At 39.1% G+C, this 16,781-nt stretch overlaps 1 pseudogene; it reads right to left on the minus strand.

Moving 5' to 3' along the window:
- The window catches only part of LOC118001094, an 88,033-nt pseudogene extending 86,413 nt beyond the window's left edge, over positions 1-1,620 (minus strand).
- Positions 1,621-16,781: the final 15,161 nt, after the last annotated feature.

Here is a 16,781-nt window from a genome sequence, read left to right on the forward strand (position 1 = left end):
GAAAAAGATTTTAATAAAAATTGTCGTATATTGGCAAAACTGAAATTGTGTGAAAATATGTAGAAGTAATAATTAAATAAAAATATTGACAAGGATCAATACAAGACAAGGATCAGGATACAGAATTGTCTTAGTTAAGGGCACCTGGGTGGCTCAGTCGTTAAGCGTCTGCCTTCAGCTCAGGTCATGATCCCTAGGTCCTGGGATTGAGCCCTACATCGGGCTCCCTGCTCAGTGGGGAGTCTGCTTCTCGCTCTCCCTCTACCCCTCCCCCCTGCTTGTGCTCTCTCTCTCTCTCTTTCTCATGCTTTCTCTCTCTCTCTCAAATAAATAAAATATTTTAAGAAAAGAATTATCTTAGTTAAGCACTTTAGAACATCAACCATAACTTAGTATTTTTAAGTGAACACCAGGTCACAATGATCAATTATCAGTACGCCCCAGAGATAAGGTTGCAGATGCAAATTAAAACAGTAGGAGACATGGGACTAGATGGGAAATGCAGCAGTAACCATAGACATTTCATTAAGTCATTCATATTAGCTAGACTTTGAGTCATTTGCCTTTTTTTCTTTTTTAAAAAGAAAGGTAGTAAATGCACTGCAGCTGCATTGCTCCCAACAAAGCAGTGTGGCTAAATTTTTCAGAATTAGTGAAACATAAGCTGAAATAATCTTCTTCCAAATGGATCTCTCCATATCTGGAAAATCTTCCTAATTACCATGGTTGTGTCCCTTGACTGTTACACCACCATTCCAAGATTGAGTTATCTCAATCTCATTGATGTATTGCTCACATATTCTTTCAAAATTATTTGTATCAGTAATATACACAGAGTTATTCTTCATCTTCTACAATTTCATGCCAGGGACTTTGGTGAGGACTCACTCCACTTCCTGAACATCTAGTATCTATCGCTTGTAGGTGACATACCTGCTCTTAGGACACAGGCCACAGTCTTCTTCAAGCTCTCTGTCTTTTTGAGTATTTCCTATAGGCAATATTTAAAAATGCATCTTTAATGTTAAGCAAAATGTGAAGCATTATGAAATCATTGCTTTCCCCTTATATCGTATTCCAGATAACACCATAATTCCAGATGAGCTGGGTGCAGGATGTCTGAAACCCAGCATTTCCAGACACTAACCCTACTTTCTCAGATTGTGCATCACAGTTATGTGTAATGGAATAACAATCACAGTGCTTATACATCACTTTGCAGTTTACAATACATGTTCACCTATATGACATTTGCACCAGAATACATTAGCAAGGTTCAGCTGAGTTCAGAATTCTAAAATAACAATTTACCACAAGTATAAAATGATTGTGGAACACTTCAGATTTTTAAACAAGGAAAAAGGGGGGGATTGTGCAACTATGCATGAATTTGCCCTATATCAGCCACATTTTTATAAATGACCCCTTTGCAAACACTGTGGATATCATCTTTTGGATGTTCTCATCAGAATTACCTGTGTCGCATATAAAAATATGGAATCTTGGGCTCTGTCTCACATCTCTGGAGTCACATTCTGCATGCAAGTGAGAGAGGATGGGTTTCCGAAATTGGATATTTTTACTAATCTCCATTAGTTCATTCCGAGGCACATAGTTCATGGTGAAATTTTGGCACTTGAAAGATTTTATTTTATGGAAGCAAATACTTTTTACACCTTAAAAGCCTTAAGCCTGCAACAAATTAGTTAACACCTATTCCTTAGAAGTAGCCGATAAATAACAGGAAAATAGACCGACTTCATTAGTATGGTAAACCATCCCTGGGCTAGATTGTGCTTAATTGCTATTTTTACTAGAGATACCTAACTGTTTCATTCTTGGTATGAAACACTTTTCCAAAAGCACATAAGCCTCAGTCAATTATATTTACTTGTTAATGTGGCCTGCCTTGGTTTTTCTCTCCTTTCCTTTCTTAATAGCGGTTTTTCATTGAACTTGAAATAAGTGCCCCCAAAAACTCTAATCTGTGCAGTCTTTTGAAGAAGTCACATTACTTGGTGCTAATTTACTTCGATTACTTCATTAAATGACTCAGGGCTTTCAAATAACTTTGGTAAGTGCTTTTTCCTCCTAAATACTGATATCACTCAGTGTAGATGAATCCAACTGTGCTTGTCCATTTCAAGTCACATAGATAATTATTTTCACTGTGTAAGTTAGTAGAGATCATAATTGTATGGGATGATTTTCATTAGGATATTGGAATTCATATACATCCACATATCCTTATAACTGTCTGTTAAAATCAAAATATTTTTTGACCTGTTTAGTCCTCAGAACAGAAGATCTAAAAGTATATAAACAAATATCTCACCCAGAATGGTCAATTCTATTGATAGGCCTGCTTTCAGTACAGGACATTGATGTCTTTTTTTTAGGATGTATTTATTTTAGAGAGAGAGAGAGAGAGCACATGCACACAGGAGCAGAGTAGGGAGGGGCCAGAGGAAGAGAGAGAATCTCAAGCAGACTCCCCGCTGAGTGCAGAGCCTGACATAGGGCTCCATCCCAGGACCCTGAGATCATGACCTTAGTCGAAATCAAGAGTCAGACACTCAACCGACTAGCCACCCAGGTGCCCCATCAGCACAGGACACTGATGTCTTACTGAACAATTGAGGCCACTGGAGATCACCTTCCATCTCGTACTCCCTGTCTACACACACACACGCATACACACACAAACACTACTCTCAGTAGACATGCTTCAAACAGTGTTTCAGACTGTTTTAATAATCAGTTTACAAATGGTCTCTGACTCCTAGGAAAAAAAATTATTCTGTCTTCTCTTTTCCTGACTGCCACCTCCTTCATCAAAGTGTGTTATTTCCTGCTAGTTTTCTTCATGATGGTGCCTAATCTCCCTCACCAAAACGACTGTCTCTAGTACTCTCAGATTTCTCTCACTTCCTTGTACCTTGTTTTCCTCTTTGTCTAATGCTCTTTCAGACCACTTGACATATGTTCTCATAGTTCTCCAGAGACTTCTTTTCTTTCTGCTCAGAAAAGGACTCCTTCATAGTCCCAGATTCCACTTGTCCTCTGCTTACTCTATAGGTACTAGGGTGCTGGTGCTATTTCCAACAAATTTTGTTTCTCTGTTATTTTTTCTTTGTCTTTCCTGAAGTGCAAAATCAAAGAGCAAAGATCAAGGGCAAGTGATGTTTCTTCCAGATGTAGGACAGAGCCAAGGCTAGTCTTAATATACTTGAGGTTCAATATAACTCTCTGTGCTTCCTGGGAGGGGTCTGGGAGGATGGGAGATGATTTTTCAATTTTGTGGAGTATTTTTTAAGTATTTTTAATTTAAGATTAAGATTCGTTTAAGATTACATTAAGTCAAAATATAAACTCATGCTATTTTTGTTAGCTCAATTACATCTTGCAAATATTTTGCTGTTCCTTGCAAGTTTAGGGAATAAGAGTTTTTTGTTGTTTTTTTTTTCCCCCCTTCACCCTCCCAATAAGGGTTTTTATATTTGTAGCTCACTTCACACAAGATGTCTGAATATAGGGATGAAATATTATATAAAATAGTCTCTCTGATTGATTTCAGCTAGATTCTAGTAAGAGAGTTCCAGAGACTATCACCTCTGGAACTCAAGAACTTCCAGGTAAATGCCATTGTGTAATGAGACTTTTTGTATCTGATTCCCAGATCTCCCTCCTACTACTTAAAACCTGTAAGCATCAGATATAAAATCAATTAATGCAGACTTCTTATATTACTATTGTATTTAGATACAAACGTTGTGTTTGTAATAATAGTGTAAGGTAAGTGTGGCCTAAACACTACACACCTGGTCATCAGCAGTCCAGCCAACTCCGAGTATGGACTCTTTCATTAAGAGTCATACCAAACCTGGGGCACCTGGGTGGCTTGGTTGGTTAAGCGACTGCCTTCGGCTCAGGTCATGATCCTGGAGTCCCGGGATCGAGTCCCGTATCGGGCTTCCTGCTCGGCAGGGAGTCTGCTTCTCCCTCTGACCCTCCTCCCTCTCATGCTCTCTGTCTCTCATTCTCTCTCTCTCAAATAAATAAATAAAAAATATTAAAAAAAAAAAAAAAAGAGTCATACCAAACCCAACAGGTCCTGTCAGGGAACTGGGCCAGGACAGGCAGGGGCATGTGGGTGGATTCTTTCTGGGTCAGGATGCACAACTGGACGAATGCTCACTGTGCAACTCCAGCTCATGTTAGAAACCATTGATGGGATTTCTTTCTTTCCTTTGTCCTGTGAACAAAGGACTCTACTTTCTGAGGGCAAGACACCAGTCATTCCTAGCCATCTGTGTGAATGTTAATCTCCTTGGAGTGAGGGAGATCACTAACTTCCAAAACCTTTCTTTGGCCAGGAGTTCCCCTTTCTCATGTCTACTGCTCTTGGGAGCAACAGGAGGTGACATGAATGTTAGCTTTGTTCTAATTCATATCCTGAGGCTGTGACACTATGTGAAAAGTTGCTTCATCTAAAGAGAAAGAAGCTATTTAGTTTTATGTCTGAATCTGGAAAATTAGTTTCTCTTGAGACTGAAAGGTGTTCACATCATTCTTTTTATTTAGTCAAAAGCCAATGCACATTAACAACACCGTGAGATAATAGAAAATATGCATTGTTCTCAGCCCCCAGTTCCTGGCACAGAGCTCCTAAGACCTTTATAACTTCTTAAGTGATAAGAATGCTAGGAGCATCTCTTGTTCTAATGCTGGTCTTTGACCTTTGTTCCTGACACAGAGCTCCTAAAACCCTTGTAGTTTCCCAGGTTATAAGAATGTCTTTTGTGCTAGTGAGGCAATTCTGGCTGGATTCCTGGATGGCTCCTGGATGAGAGATAATCATGGGAAAGACCAAGCTATCATCAGGAGCTGGGAATTTTCAGCCCGCCTCACAATCTCTTCGGAAGGGAGAAGGGCTAAAGATGACTAATCACACCTCCCTGATGAAGCCTCCATAAAATCCCCAAAATAGGAATTTTGGAGAGCTTCCACGTTGGTGAACAGTGCGAGGAGTGGGGACAGTGCCAAGCCTGGACAGGGCATGAAAGTCCTCTACCTCTTTCCTCATACCTTGCTCTACATATCTCTTCCATGTGGATGTTCATCTATATCCTTTGTCATACCCTTTGACAATAAACTGGTAAATATAATTGTTTTGCTGTGTTCTGTGAGCCACTCCAGCAAATTAAGTGAACCCAAGGAGAGAGGTATGGGGACCTCTGAGTTATAACTGATGGGTCAGAAGCCCAGCAGGTAACAGGCTGGGCTTATGATGGCCGTCCAAAGTGAGGTGAAGTTAGTCTTGGGGGACTGAACACTTAACCTATGGAATCTGACACTATTTCCAGGTAGATAGTGTCAGAATTCAGTTGAATTGTAGGACACCCAGCTAGTGTCACAAAAATTGCTTGACGTGAGGAAAAAGCTCCACATATTTGGATGAGAGTGTCAGAAGTGAAGGGTTCTATATGAGTAGTAAAGGAGACTCTGAGGATAAAGATCCATAATAGGTAAAAACTGGGTTTTTCTTTATGTAGGAAGGAAAAAACCTGAGTTTTTCTCTGTTACCCATGATAGGGAGCAGCAGCTGTGCTTCAGTCAGTTACTAAAGGTAGAAGTTATCAAACGGAATTTAGATATAGATAACACCTGGGAAGTTGGTTCACCTGATGCATAAGGAAATACAAACTAAAGAAAAAGACAAAATAGTCTCTCCTTTAGTTACTGTTATCTACAATAGCCAAAAGTAAAAGAACATGCTGAGTTGGATCTTGATGCTAGACAAACTCAGATTTCAGTGAGTCTGAGCTTCAGTCACTAGACTCAAAAGTCACTCCAAAGGTAGAACTTGTGCAGGGACAATAGAAAGTACTTCTGAGATCTCTGGTCACCAAGATGGTATTCAAGGTTGGGGTTGGAGAGGACAAACCAAGAAACTATTGGAACCAGAGTATAATATGAAAGAGGTATTTCATTTTATGAATCAGTATCATCAGCTTCCTGAGGATCCTTCACTGAAGTGGATTGTGATAGTGACAAATTTGGGGGCTGTGAGTTTGGTTTTAAATGCTGCAGGGTGGAAGAGCATATTTGGGTTGATATAAGACCCACCTCTCACTACTGAATAATCACAGATGTCTATATGTGATCTAGACACACGGGAGGTTATTCCTGAGGGAACAACCAGTTTGGTGGGCTGGTTAAAAGTCACCGTAAGGTCTATTTAATCTCAGAAAGATGACCGTCCATTTCTACCTATGAATGTGAAGTAGAATAACCAAGAGGAAGCAACTGATATACTTTGTTTATAAGTCATGTGGGACTGGCTTTATGATGAGTGGGATATTCATCCACTGAATATGTCCATTATCCATCTTGTGGCAAATGCTATAGTTAAGGGGGTTCCATTCAAGTGGACACCCGATATAACCTCACTGTTGCAAAACCAAAGGACAGTTGGCAAAGCCTTATAGAATTTGCTGTTTCTGCTTCCCCTCATGGGTCTTAGAGATGCTAACAAAACCTTAGGTTAATGGGCAAGAGAATGAGGAAAGAGTAGAGAATTAAGACACTAGTCATGGCGGACTGGAAATTTTTAAACAGTTATTAAAGAATAAGGTAAATAAAGCAAATAGTGATAGAAATGAAACAAAGGTGAGAAAGGAAGAAGAGAGTCATGAGATTCTCCTCAGGAGGGGAAAATTTTTAGGTAGTTATTAAGAAATGGGATGAATAAGGGGCACTTGGGTGGCTCAGTCGGTTAAGCATCTGCCTTCAGCTCAGGTCATTATCCCAGGGTCCTGAGATCAAGCCCCACATCATGCTCCCTGCTCAACAGAGAATCTGTTTCTCCCTCTGCCTCTTCCCTGCTCTCTCTCTCAAGTCAATAAATAAAATCTTAAAAAAAAAAAAGAAATGGGGTGAATAAAATGGACATTGATGGGATTGGAACAAAGGTTTTTAGTACAACACTACCAAAAGGTAGGTGGACAAAGGGACTCCCTATTGGCACCCCAATATTAAAGTGCCCCAAATAAGTCCATTCTACGTCTCACAGTTCAGAAAAATTTTAAAAGCCTGAGACAGAAAAGTTATGGGAAACCTGACAAACAACTGCTTATACTTGTGGCAAGCAGATTACTCAAGTTCAAAATTGATAAAAGGCCAGGGTCCACTGACTTAACCCCTCCCTGGGGATGCAAAGTCTTTTTCACAGAGTGAGTAACATGGTCAGGGGTGCAAAAGAGACTTTTCCAGCACTCCTTGGTACAGCCACCCATGTGCTGTGGTACTGTAACCCACTGGGTGAAGCCCTGACATGGGCTACAGTTAGACTGAGAGAACATAAAAATGTGAAAGCCGGTAAGACAATGAAAGTTGGAATGTTCAAACAGGCTTTATGTGAAGTGGTTGTGTCTCTTTTACCTGAATGTCTTATGAGAATGGATATCATGTCCTGCTGGGGAACACTCCCCCTACCTAGCATGGTGAAAGCAAAACCTGTTGACGAAATCCTAATAGAGGCTACAGTAAGGAACATAAGAGTTGATGGAGTTACCGTGAAAGTTTGTGGAAGAATTGGTATGTTTGAACAGGCTTGATTGCTTGATTGTATTTTGGGGATAGACACTGCGCCTGACTGTAGAACGTTTCCCATACCTAATGTAAAACAGAAGGCATGTAAATTCACTCTTCAAGCAATATTAATTGGACATGCTAAATGGGAACCAGTAATATTGCCTGAGCCCACACAGTGTGGAATCGGAGCTGGAGTTCAGGTAGGGACAAATTCTCTGTGTGATAGCCTTCTGTGCGGGGCTTATGGTAAAAGCCTGTGGGCAACTCCCAGCGAAGGCTAATGGAACTTTGGACTGGAGAATTTCCATTTGAAGGGTATTTACTACCCTGCTATCAGACATTAGTGGATGCTACCCTGATGAATGAAGGATATAAAATGATCTTAAAGCCTAAAATATCCATAATGTTGAGAGTGACATCAGAGGCGGATGGCAATGCCCAGAAGACTTCCATTAATAGAAATCACTTATACAGGATCATGCTGCCTGGGAATTGGAGGGAGGAGATACTCATGAGCAGGGAGTCACTTTCCCCCCAGAACTGACTCTGGAACTGTGTGAGGAACCACTGGATTCTCCTGTCACTTAGTGCTCTACAAACAGCTCTCAACTGACCAACACAGAGCTGCTTGGTTTGTAGATGGCAATTCCACCATGAATGGACAACATCCTGTTGGCAAGGCCACCATTCTGAACGAAGAAGGCAGAAACAAATCAGCTCAGTGGGCTGAATTATATGCTGTTTTCCTAGTACTGATGGAAGAATGCACTGAAAAAAGCCTCTATATTTGGGCTTGTACTGATGACTGGGCAGTGTCCAATGGCCTGGCCGAATGTTCTGGCAGGAGGGCAATGGAAACCTGGCCAATTAAAGGGATAGTCATACGAGGCCCAGCCCTATGGAATCTGTGGGAATTTGAGGGGCACATTAGAGTCAGACATGACAATGCCCATCATAAGATTCTCCTAGGTTTAGAAGACGATTGAAGTCAACAAGCAGATATCCCTGTGTGCTCATCTAAGGCAGCCACCCGGGTCCACGAAATGAATAGATGTGTGAGTACTGCAACAGCGCAGCATCCTTTTGCACCCTCTGTGCAAAAGGTGCCAGTAAGAACTGTCCCCCAGCAAAAGGGACTGTCACTGCAGATGACCATGTGGCAGATTCTCTGGCGGGGAGCCCCTGACCATAGCTGGCAAGTGAGACTAATGCTGGTGGCCCTGGGGAATACAAATAGGCCCTGATGGGAATAGACATTGACTCTATATTGGGTTTGGCTTACCTTGTGGTAGATGTTAATACTCAGAATCCTATAAAAGAACCTGAGCAGAAGATACTGCATCAATTTGGATTGCTGACCATTATTTCTTTACACCAACGAACACATTTTACAGTTTATTATATCCAACAAAGGTCAGAGAGATATCCTCCTCAGAGAAGTTGTATAGAGAATTGGAACAGCCAATGGGAACATTAGTTGTGTAAAAAGGAGGAGATAAAGGCATGAAGGGCTGGTTCATACACCTTTATGAGTGTGCACTAACACTCAACATGAGCATGACTTTAAAAATGCACACACACACACACACACACACACCTCCCAAGATAGATTCCTGTTTTTCCAGTGGGTCTAAGGAAGAGAAGGTGGGAAAGATGCCTGTATACTCTCTTCACCACATCACCTCAATTTTTTCTCCCTATTGCAGCAGTCATAGGACCAGGGCTGCAACTACAAGAGCTGGAACAGGGATGATTCCAAATGAGAAATTACAACTGAGCTTTAAACCTTTTGTCAGAATGCATAAGGGCCTGGTGGGGCAAGATATGCCTTCACCGCAGCTGGCAAGACTGGGGCTAACACCTTGCCTGGTAGCAAAGACAGCCCACTAGTTCTGAACCTGGGTAACCTTACTCTACGTGAACAGCAGCGGCCTGAGGGGAAAGCCCTGGCCCTATTAGCATCATTGCCAGAAATCTAGATCAGCACAGAGGCCAGACCTGAAACCTTCTCCAAACGTAGAAGAGTTTGGCTATAAATGGAGAGGAGGAGAAGTAGCCAAGGGTAAAGTAATGAATGAATAAATAAGTTTTATAATAAGGGGAATCCAATAGCACATTAACACCTCAGAAGAGGCTTTGAGTAAGAGATGATACTGTCTCTTAGCTCAATTATATTAGATGCCTGGAAGGATAAAGCCATAGGTTTGCCTAGATCACTCCTGCTCTCAGAATCTGACAAGATGGAATGGAAGTCCACAAACCTGAGTGGCCTGGCCCAGGGAGACGTTTTTCATATGCTGTGATGATGGACCAAAATGAGGATTGATGTCTGCACAGGATTTTAGTAATGTGCCAATATCTTTTGAGTGATATATTATTTTGCTATAAAGAGTCCGTGGCCAGAGACTGGAGGGTGGGCTGTGAGAGAATAGAAAATATCTGTTCGTCTCTGCCCTCCACTCCTGGCACGGAGCTCCTAAGCCCTTGTCATTTCCTAAGTGATAAGAATGCTTGGAGCCTCTCTTGTTCTAATTTTAGCCTTTAACCTCTGTTCCTGACACGGAGCTCCTAAAACTCTAGATAGTGTCAGAGTTGCCTGGAATTGTAGGACACCCAGCTGGTGTCCCAGAATATTACTTGTGGGTGGGGGGGGAAATCTCTACACATTTGGTGACCAGAAGTGTCAGAAATTGTTTTATGTGAGCAGTAAAGGAGACTCACAGGGAAGAAGCACACAGTAGGGAAGAAGCAGGGTTTTCCTTGCACAGGTGGAAATCTGAGTTTTTAATTTTAATTTTTATTTATTTATTTATTTTAAGATTTTATTTATTTATTTGAGAGTGAGAGAGACAGCGAGAGAGGGAACACAAGCAGGGGGAGTGGGAGAGGGAGAAGCAGGCTTCCCGCGGAGCAGGGAGCCTGATGCAGGGCTCGATCCCAGGACCTTGGGACCATGACCTGAGCCGAAGGCAGACGTTTAATGACTGAGCCACCCAGGCGCCCCAGAGTTTCTCATTTTTAGATGCCATCTCCAGAAGAGGAGTTAAATAAATATTTATTAAATTGAACAGAATGTACTCGGGACCAGACAGATGACTTATAGCATTTCCATCCCTACTCAAACAGAAGATTCACAGTGCAAAACACAAAACCTCCTCTCTACATTTTCAATCATTCTCCTTCAAGAGGACAAAATAATCTCAGATTAAAGTGAAGTTTATTTATATTCATATAGAAGTGATATGCAATCCTCCCTTCCCCCCAAAAAAAGACTAGTTCTGTATGATTGCAGTAGCATCTAATCAGTTACAATTTGTGTGGTTTCTTGTTTCTTTTTTCCAGAATGCTATCTACATTTACATGATCAGCATGATACATATAGAAATACATGTTAATGTGAACTCAATCTGAATGATACCAAGTGTTACGAGTTTTATGGAGCTGATTCACCAGGTGGGAGTGCTTGATTTTTTTTTCCCCGTGCAAAATTTTTAAAAACATTTTGGAATTTAGGAGCTAGTGAGAAGCTTAATTAAAGTGAAGCAGGAAAAAAAAAAAAAAAGTCTTTGAAGGAGTGATCTTAAGATACCTAAATTTCAGTGAGTCATTCTACCAAATAATTATGTGCTGAAGGAATTTTCAAGCTTTCTAATGTTTGTTTCATATCTTTATTCTTTTTTCCCCCTCTGTCTGATTCCCGGATTTAAATTCCTTTTGAAGCCTGTAGGTAAATTGTTGGATTTACTTTCTCTCCCACTTTGAGTTTTTTGAACTAACATTTCTAATCAAGATTCTATCTCATGGAATAATATGTGAGACCGACATTACAAACTGTCCCCATTACTGATTTTCCCTTTCTCCTTTCCCCTCTCCCTTTGGCAATAGGATCTCCTGGACTCATCTGTGAGGATTAAAAGTATTTTTCTGGGTCTCCTTTGCAATGAGATGTGGCCATGTGACTAAGTTCAGAACAAGGGGATGTGGGTGGAAGCGAGAGAGGCAATGAAATATCTGGACCTGATTTTTTTTTTTTTTTTCCTGGTCTTATGTGGCTGCTATCTTACTTTGGCCATGCAAAAGGAAGAACAGCCTTAGGAAAAGTTGGATCAATAAAACAGAAGAAATCTGCATTCTTGAGGGAACATGGTACCCTACTGAGCTGGACCAATCATCTTTAGATTTATGTATAAGAGAGGTAAACTTTAACCATATTTAGGACACTTCATTTTTAAATCTGTTTGTTAAAGTAGTTTAGCCTTTGATCTATCTGATACAATTTATCAGAATCCATAGCATTTGTAATATAAATAGATGGCTTTTGCTTTGCTGTGTTAGCTGACTCTTCTGGCTTAGGTTCCAGGCCCAAGATACTGTTCTCATCACATAAATCCCAGTCACCTACTCCAGGATGGGCTTTACTAACTGAAATCCAAGGCAATTCTTGATTTCTTCTACTTTTAAGTTCTTTATTATTATTATTTGTTTCTCATTTCAACGATATGCTAAATTAATTAATTGAAATCTCATGGGCAGTGTATTTCTCCCTACTTAGAACTTCAGAATAAGGGCTCTTAAACCTTCCCTGATTAAGAGATTTTGAGTTTGTTTTCATATGAGTGCCAAAAATGTTTAAAAAAATATATTGTGGTTGTCATAGTAACTGTTCACAGCACCCATCCATAGAGCAGGTTGCATTAGATGCATTGGGTTTAGTATTCTGGTCTTTTAGTAGCATTTAATAGGGAGTAGTTTTGTGGATTTCACCCTGTAAGAGCTCCTTTTTCAGAAGAATCTTGAGACTCATTGCCGATTGGGTTTCTCCTTAGTTTGATTACTTGTTCCAGTTTACAACAGATCAGTAATATTTGTTGAATGCATGAATAAATAAATAAATAAGCTTGCATGGTTAGCTTTAAAGGATAAAGTTTTGCTAAGTGGTTAGGAAAAAGTAGGAGGAGTTTTCCACCATGACATGAGATGACAGGCATCTTCCAACTTTCCATTTGCCGCCTAACAGCAAAATATTCCTTATGTCCTAAGATTTTCTTCTGTGAGCATAGCTTTGTGAAGTTTAAATTAAATCTTAACAAGAAAATCTCAGTTAACATAACAGAAAGGCACTGCATGAGGAAGCAGAGGGAAGTTATTAACATAGGTGTCAAAATAGATGTTTTTGGCCCCAGTGAAAAAAGGTGAATATATCACCTGTATTAATCTCATACTTTCCAGAATTGAATGTTGGTATAACGTTTTAAAATTCATATATTTTTCATACTATTCAATTTAGTGATATTGTAAAGAAGGACTGATTTTTTGCTGAGCCTCTTGCAAGTATCTTCTGCTGGCTTTTTTTCTTTAATATATATGAAGAAATTATTCTGATTTAAGTGTTTAATTGCATCCCAGTTTTTAGCATCTTATTCTTTTGAGATAGGTTTAGTGACATTAATATTCTTCACACTCTTTAGTGGTTGAAAGGTCACAAAATGTCCCTTGAACTCTAAATGCTTCCATGTATATTTCATAAAGACAAGGATATTCTCTTAACTACAAAACTGCACAAACTTAAACTTTCAAAATCAGAAAGTTAGCATCAGTGTAGTACTACTATCTAACTTAAGAATTTATTCAAATTTTTCCAATTATCACAATAATGTTTTTCATTTTTATTTATTTTAAAGATTTTATTGATTTGAGAGAGAGAGCATGTGCTTGAGTGCATGAGTTGGGGGGAAGGAGCAGAGGGAGAGGGAGAAGCAGACTCCAGGCTGAGCAGGGAGCCGGACGTGGGGCTGGATCTCAGGACCCTGGGATCATGACCTGAGCCGAAGGCAGACGCTTAACTTACTGAGCCACCCAGGCACCCCAATAATGTATTTTTATGAAAGAAAAACAATTCTGGTCCAGGATCCAGTCCAATATCACACATTAGATTTAATTGTTCAATCTTTAGGCTCCTTTAAAACAGAGCAGTTCACAGATTTTCTTTGATTTCATAACTTGGACAAATGTGAATAATGCAGAGCAATTATTTTGTAAATGTTCCTCAGTTTGAGCAAGTCTGGTCTTCCTCATAATTACATAGAGCTATGCTTATTTGGACAGTAATACGGAAGAGATGTGTCTTTCTTTGTGCACCCAAGAAAGACATCACTCCTACAGATTTGACCTATTGATGAAGAGGAAGCTGTTAATTTTGATTACTTGTTAGGGTGGTACCTGCTACATTTTTCCACTATAAAGTTGTTATTCTTCCCTTTGCAAATAATAACTATTTTTTATTGTTTGTTAACTTATTATTTGGCATTATTGTTATTATTTATAAGGGAGAGCTTTTCTTTCTCACCGTATTTTCATTTATATCAGTATGGAGTTACAGATTTTTATTTTCTTGAATGAGTTATATCCATTATTATCCCTATCTGGGAATTCAAATGGTTCCAGCTTTGGCCAGGAGAATCCCCTTCAAGCGGACCCTTGGACCTTTTTGATATGCCTTCATCATTTTTTGAGTAGATCTTTATATTCCAGGATATTCCAGGCCCGTTTTTTCCCTTACTTGTGCCAGCCTGGAGTCAGCCATCTCTCCAAGTGGTCTTGGTTTCTTGTAGTGGAGAATGGTGCAGAAACCACCATGTGAGTGCTAGGTATGCCTGAGGTTACTGGAGAGACATTGACTACAGGATCTTTCAGCAGAGAGCTAACAGTTCTATACTTGTCTCTCTCTCTCTCCAACACATGTATATCTACTATTTCTACTTCATCTTTGTATGTGTCTGTGCCTTGAGTACATGCTGATACGGCCAATGCCAACCCAACATCAGAGAGTTTATTCTAGCCTTCTCTCTTTCCATATACATTTCTCCCATCTCTTCACAGTGAAATCAGGCTCCCGTTATCCTCAATATATTTACTTGTTGGCTCAATTCTAGAATACACTGAAAGTCGTGTCAAAACTGCCAGCCTTTCTCGCTGCAAAATCAAACCTACTGACTAGAGTTCAATATTTGCTTGTAATTCTTTCTGTCTTTACCCTAAGGATATAAATCAAAATGCTTTTTCAATATTACTTAGCTTAGTTTGGCTCTTGCTTTACCTCTTCACTGTGGTTGTATTTTCATTTCAAACTGAGTGAGATTTGCTCCTTTCTGTTAGTATTTAATATTAGAATTTTCTCCACCTTGGTTGATATATTATTGTTGGTGGTGGTGGTAGTTAGTATGTAAAACATTAAAATGGGTCCAAAATCCACTACACTTACTATAAGGTGTGCTCAGGAAAGTTTCTTCCATCCCTCACATCCCCCCTTTCTTATTCTTAATTCCCTTCTGCTTGGTTTTCACTCCGCATTGCTTATACCACATTTCAAGCCACTGATAGAATTTTATATGTTCCCTCCATTCTTACACAAAATTTGTTACTATGGGTACTTTTTTTCATTTTGCTCTTTTCTATTTACTATATCCTGAGAACTATGCCATATATGTTCCTACATATTCCCCTTATTTTGTTTTATGGTTACATAGTGTTCCTTTCTATTATAGCTTATTCAGTCACTCTTCTGTATATCAGTATTTAGATTTTTGCCCAAATTTTGCAATTCTAAATAATACTACCATAAATAACTGCCTGCCTAGACTTTTGAATTGTTGAGTATGGAACATCAAGACAAATTCCGAAAAATTAAATTGCTGAATTAAGAAGGAAAATGTACATACCATGTGTTACATATTGCCAGATTCCTCTCCATAAAGCTTGTACCAATTTTCTTTCCACCAGCAGTGCGCATGCCTATTTCCCCATAGCCCAGCCAACAGACAGTGTTGTCAAATTCTCAACATTTTTACCAATGTGGTAAGGGAGAAATTATATCACAGGGTAGTTGTATTTTCATAAACTTAAAGACTATTTTTATATTTTTTGTAACGTGCTCATGTTTTTTTTGCCTATTTTTGTATCAAATTTTTATTTTATTTTGTTTCCCTCAAGCTTTAAGAATTCTTTGTGTACTATGGACATTAACTCAATATTTGTGTATACAATGCAGATATTTTATCTCTGTTATTTGTCTTTCAGTTTTCCTTTGTTTAGATAGTTTTTCTTTTCTTTTCTTTTGTTTATACAGTGCAAAGATAGGGTTTTTGGTAGTTGAATGTATTTTTATTGTATTTGAATTTTCAGTCCTTGTTAAAAAAGCTTTCCTTGTACTCAGGTCATATAGGAATTCACCCTTTTTTTAATACTTGCATGATGATTTAATTTTTATGCTTAAATATCTGGATTATTTGCAGTTTATTTTTTGGCATATTCTGTGGTTTGGGTCTAATTTAATATTTTTTTCTGAAAATTACTCAACTGTCCCAGTACCATTTATTAAACAGGTCATCCTTTCCCTCAGTGATCTTTTCTTTTTCTTTCTTTCTTTCTTTCTTTCTTTCTTTCTTTCTTTTTTTTTTTTCTTTCTTTCTTCCTTTTTTTTTTTTTTTTTTTTTTTTTTTTGGCAGGCTCCATGCCCTGTGCAGAGCCCATCGTGGTGCTTGAACTCAACGACCCTGAGATCAAGACCTGAGCTGAGATCAAGAGATAGATGCTTAACTTAACCAACTGAACCACCCAGGCAGCCCTCCCTCGGTGATTTTAGATGTCACTTTAATCATGGCAATATTTCGATCACTTCAAAATGTCTCTATGTACTTGGATTTATTTCTGCACATTTTTTTTAAAATAATTCACTAAACTGCGTCTCCATTTGCATCATCACAACACTGTTTCAATTGTGGAGTCTTCACAATATGTTTTAACATCTACTAGAAGCGGTGTGCCCTCATGGCTTTTCCCTTCACTCTTTCCCCAGCTACCCTTGACTGTTTATTTTCCATATGAACTGTAGTCTCAACTATGGCTACTTAAGAAGCTAGTTGTTTCATTTTGTTTTGTTTTGTTTTAAATTAGAAATGTCTTAAATTCATAAATTAACTTAAGAGCATGTGACATCTTTATGCTGTTGGGTCATTTTGTTTGAAACAAGGGCTATCTTTTAAGTTAATTTTATATCCTTTAGGAGAATACTAACTTTTTTCCTCATTAACTGGTCTGCAAATTTTCCTGTTCCTTTCACTTTATCTTCTTCATCAGAAGCATTGTCTTATCAAGACTAACTTACTGAATCCCAAAGAAAATTTAAG

The sequence above is a fragment of the Mirounga leonina genome, unplaced genomic scaffold (assembly GCF_011800145.1).
Source record: "Mirounga leonina isolate KUSES-001 unplaced genomic scaffold, KU_Mleo_1.0 Mir_53, whole genome shotgun sequence".
NCBI classification, from domain to species: Eukaryota; Metazoa; Chordata; class Mammalia; order Carnivora; family Phocidae; genus Mirounga; species Mirounga leonina.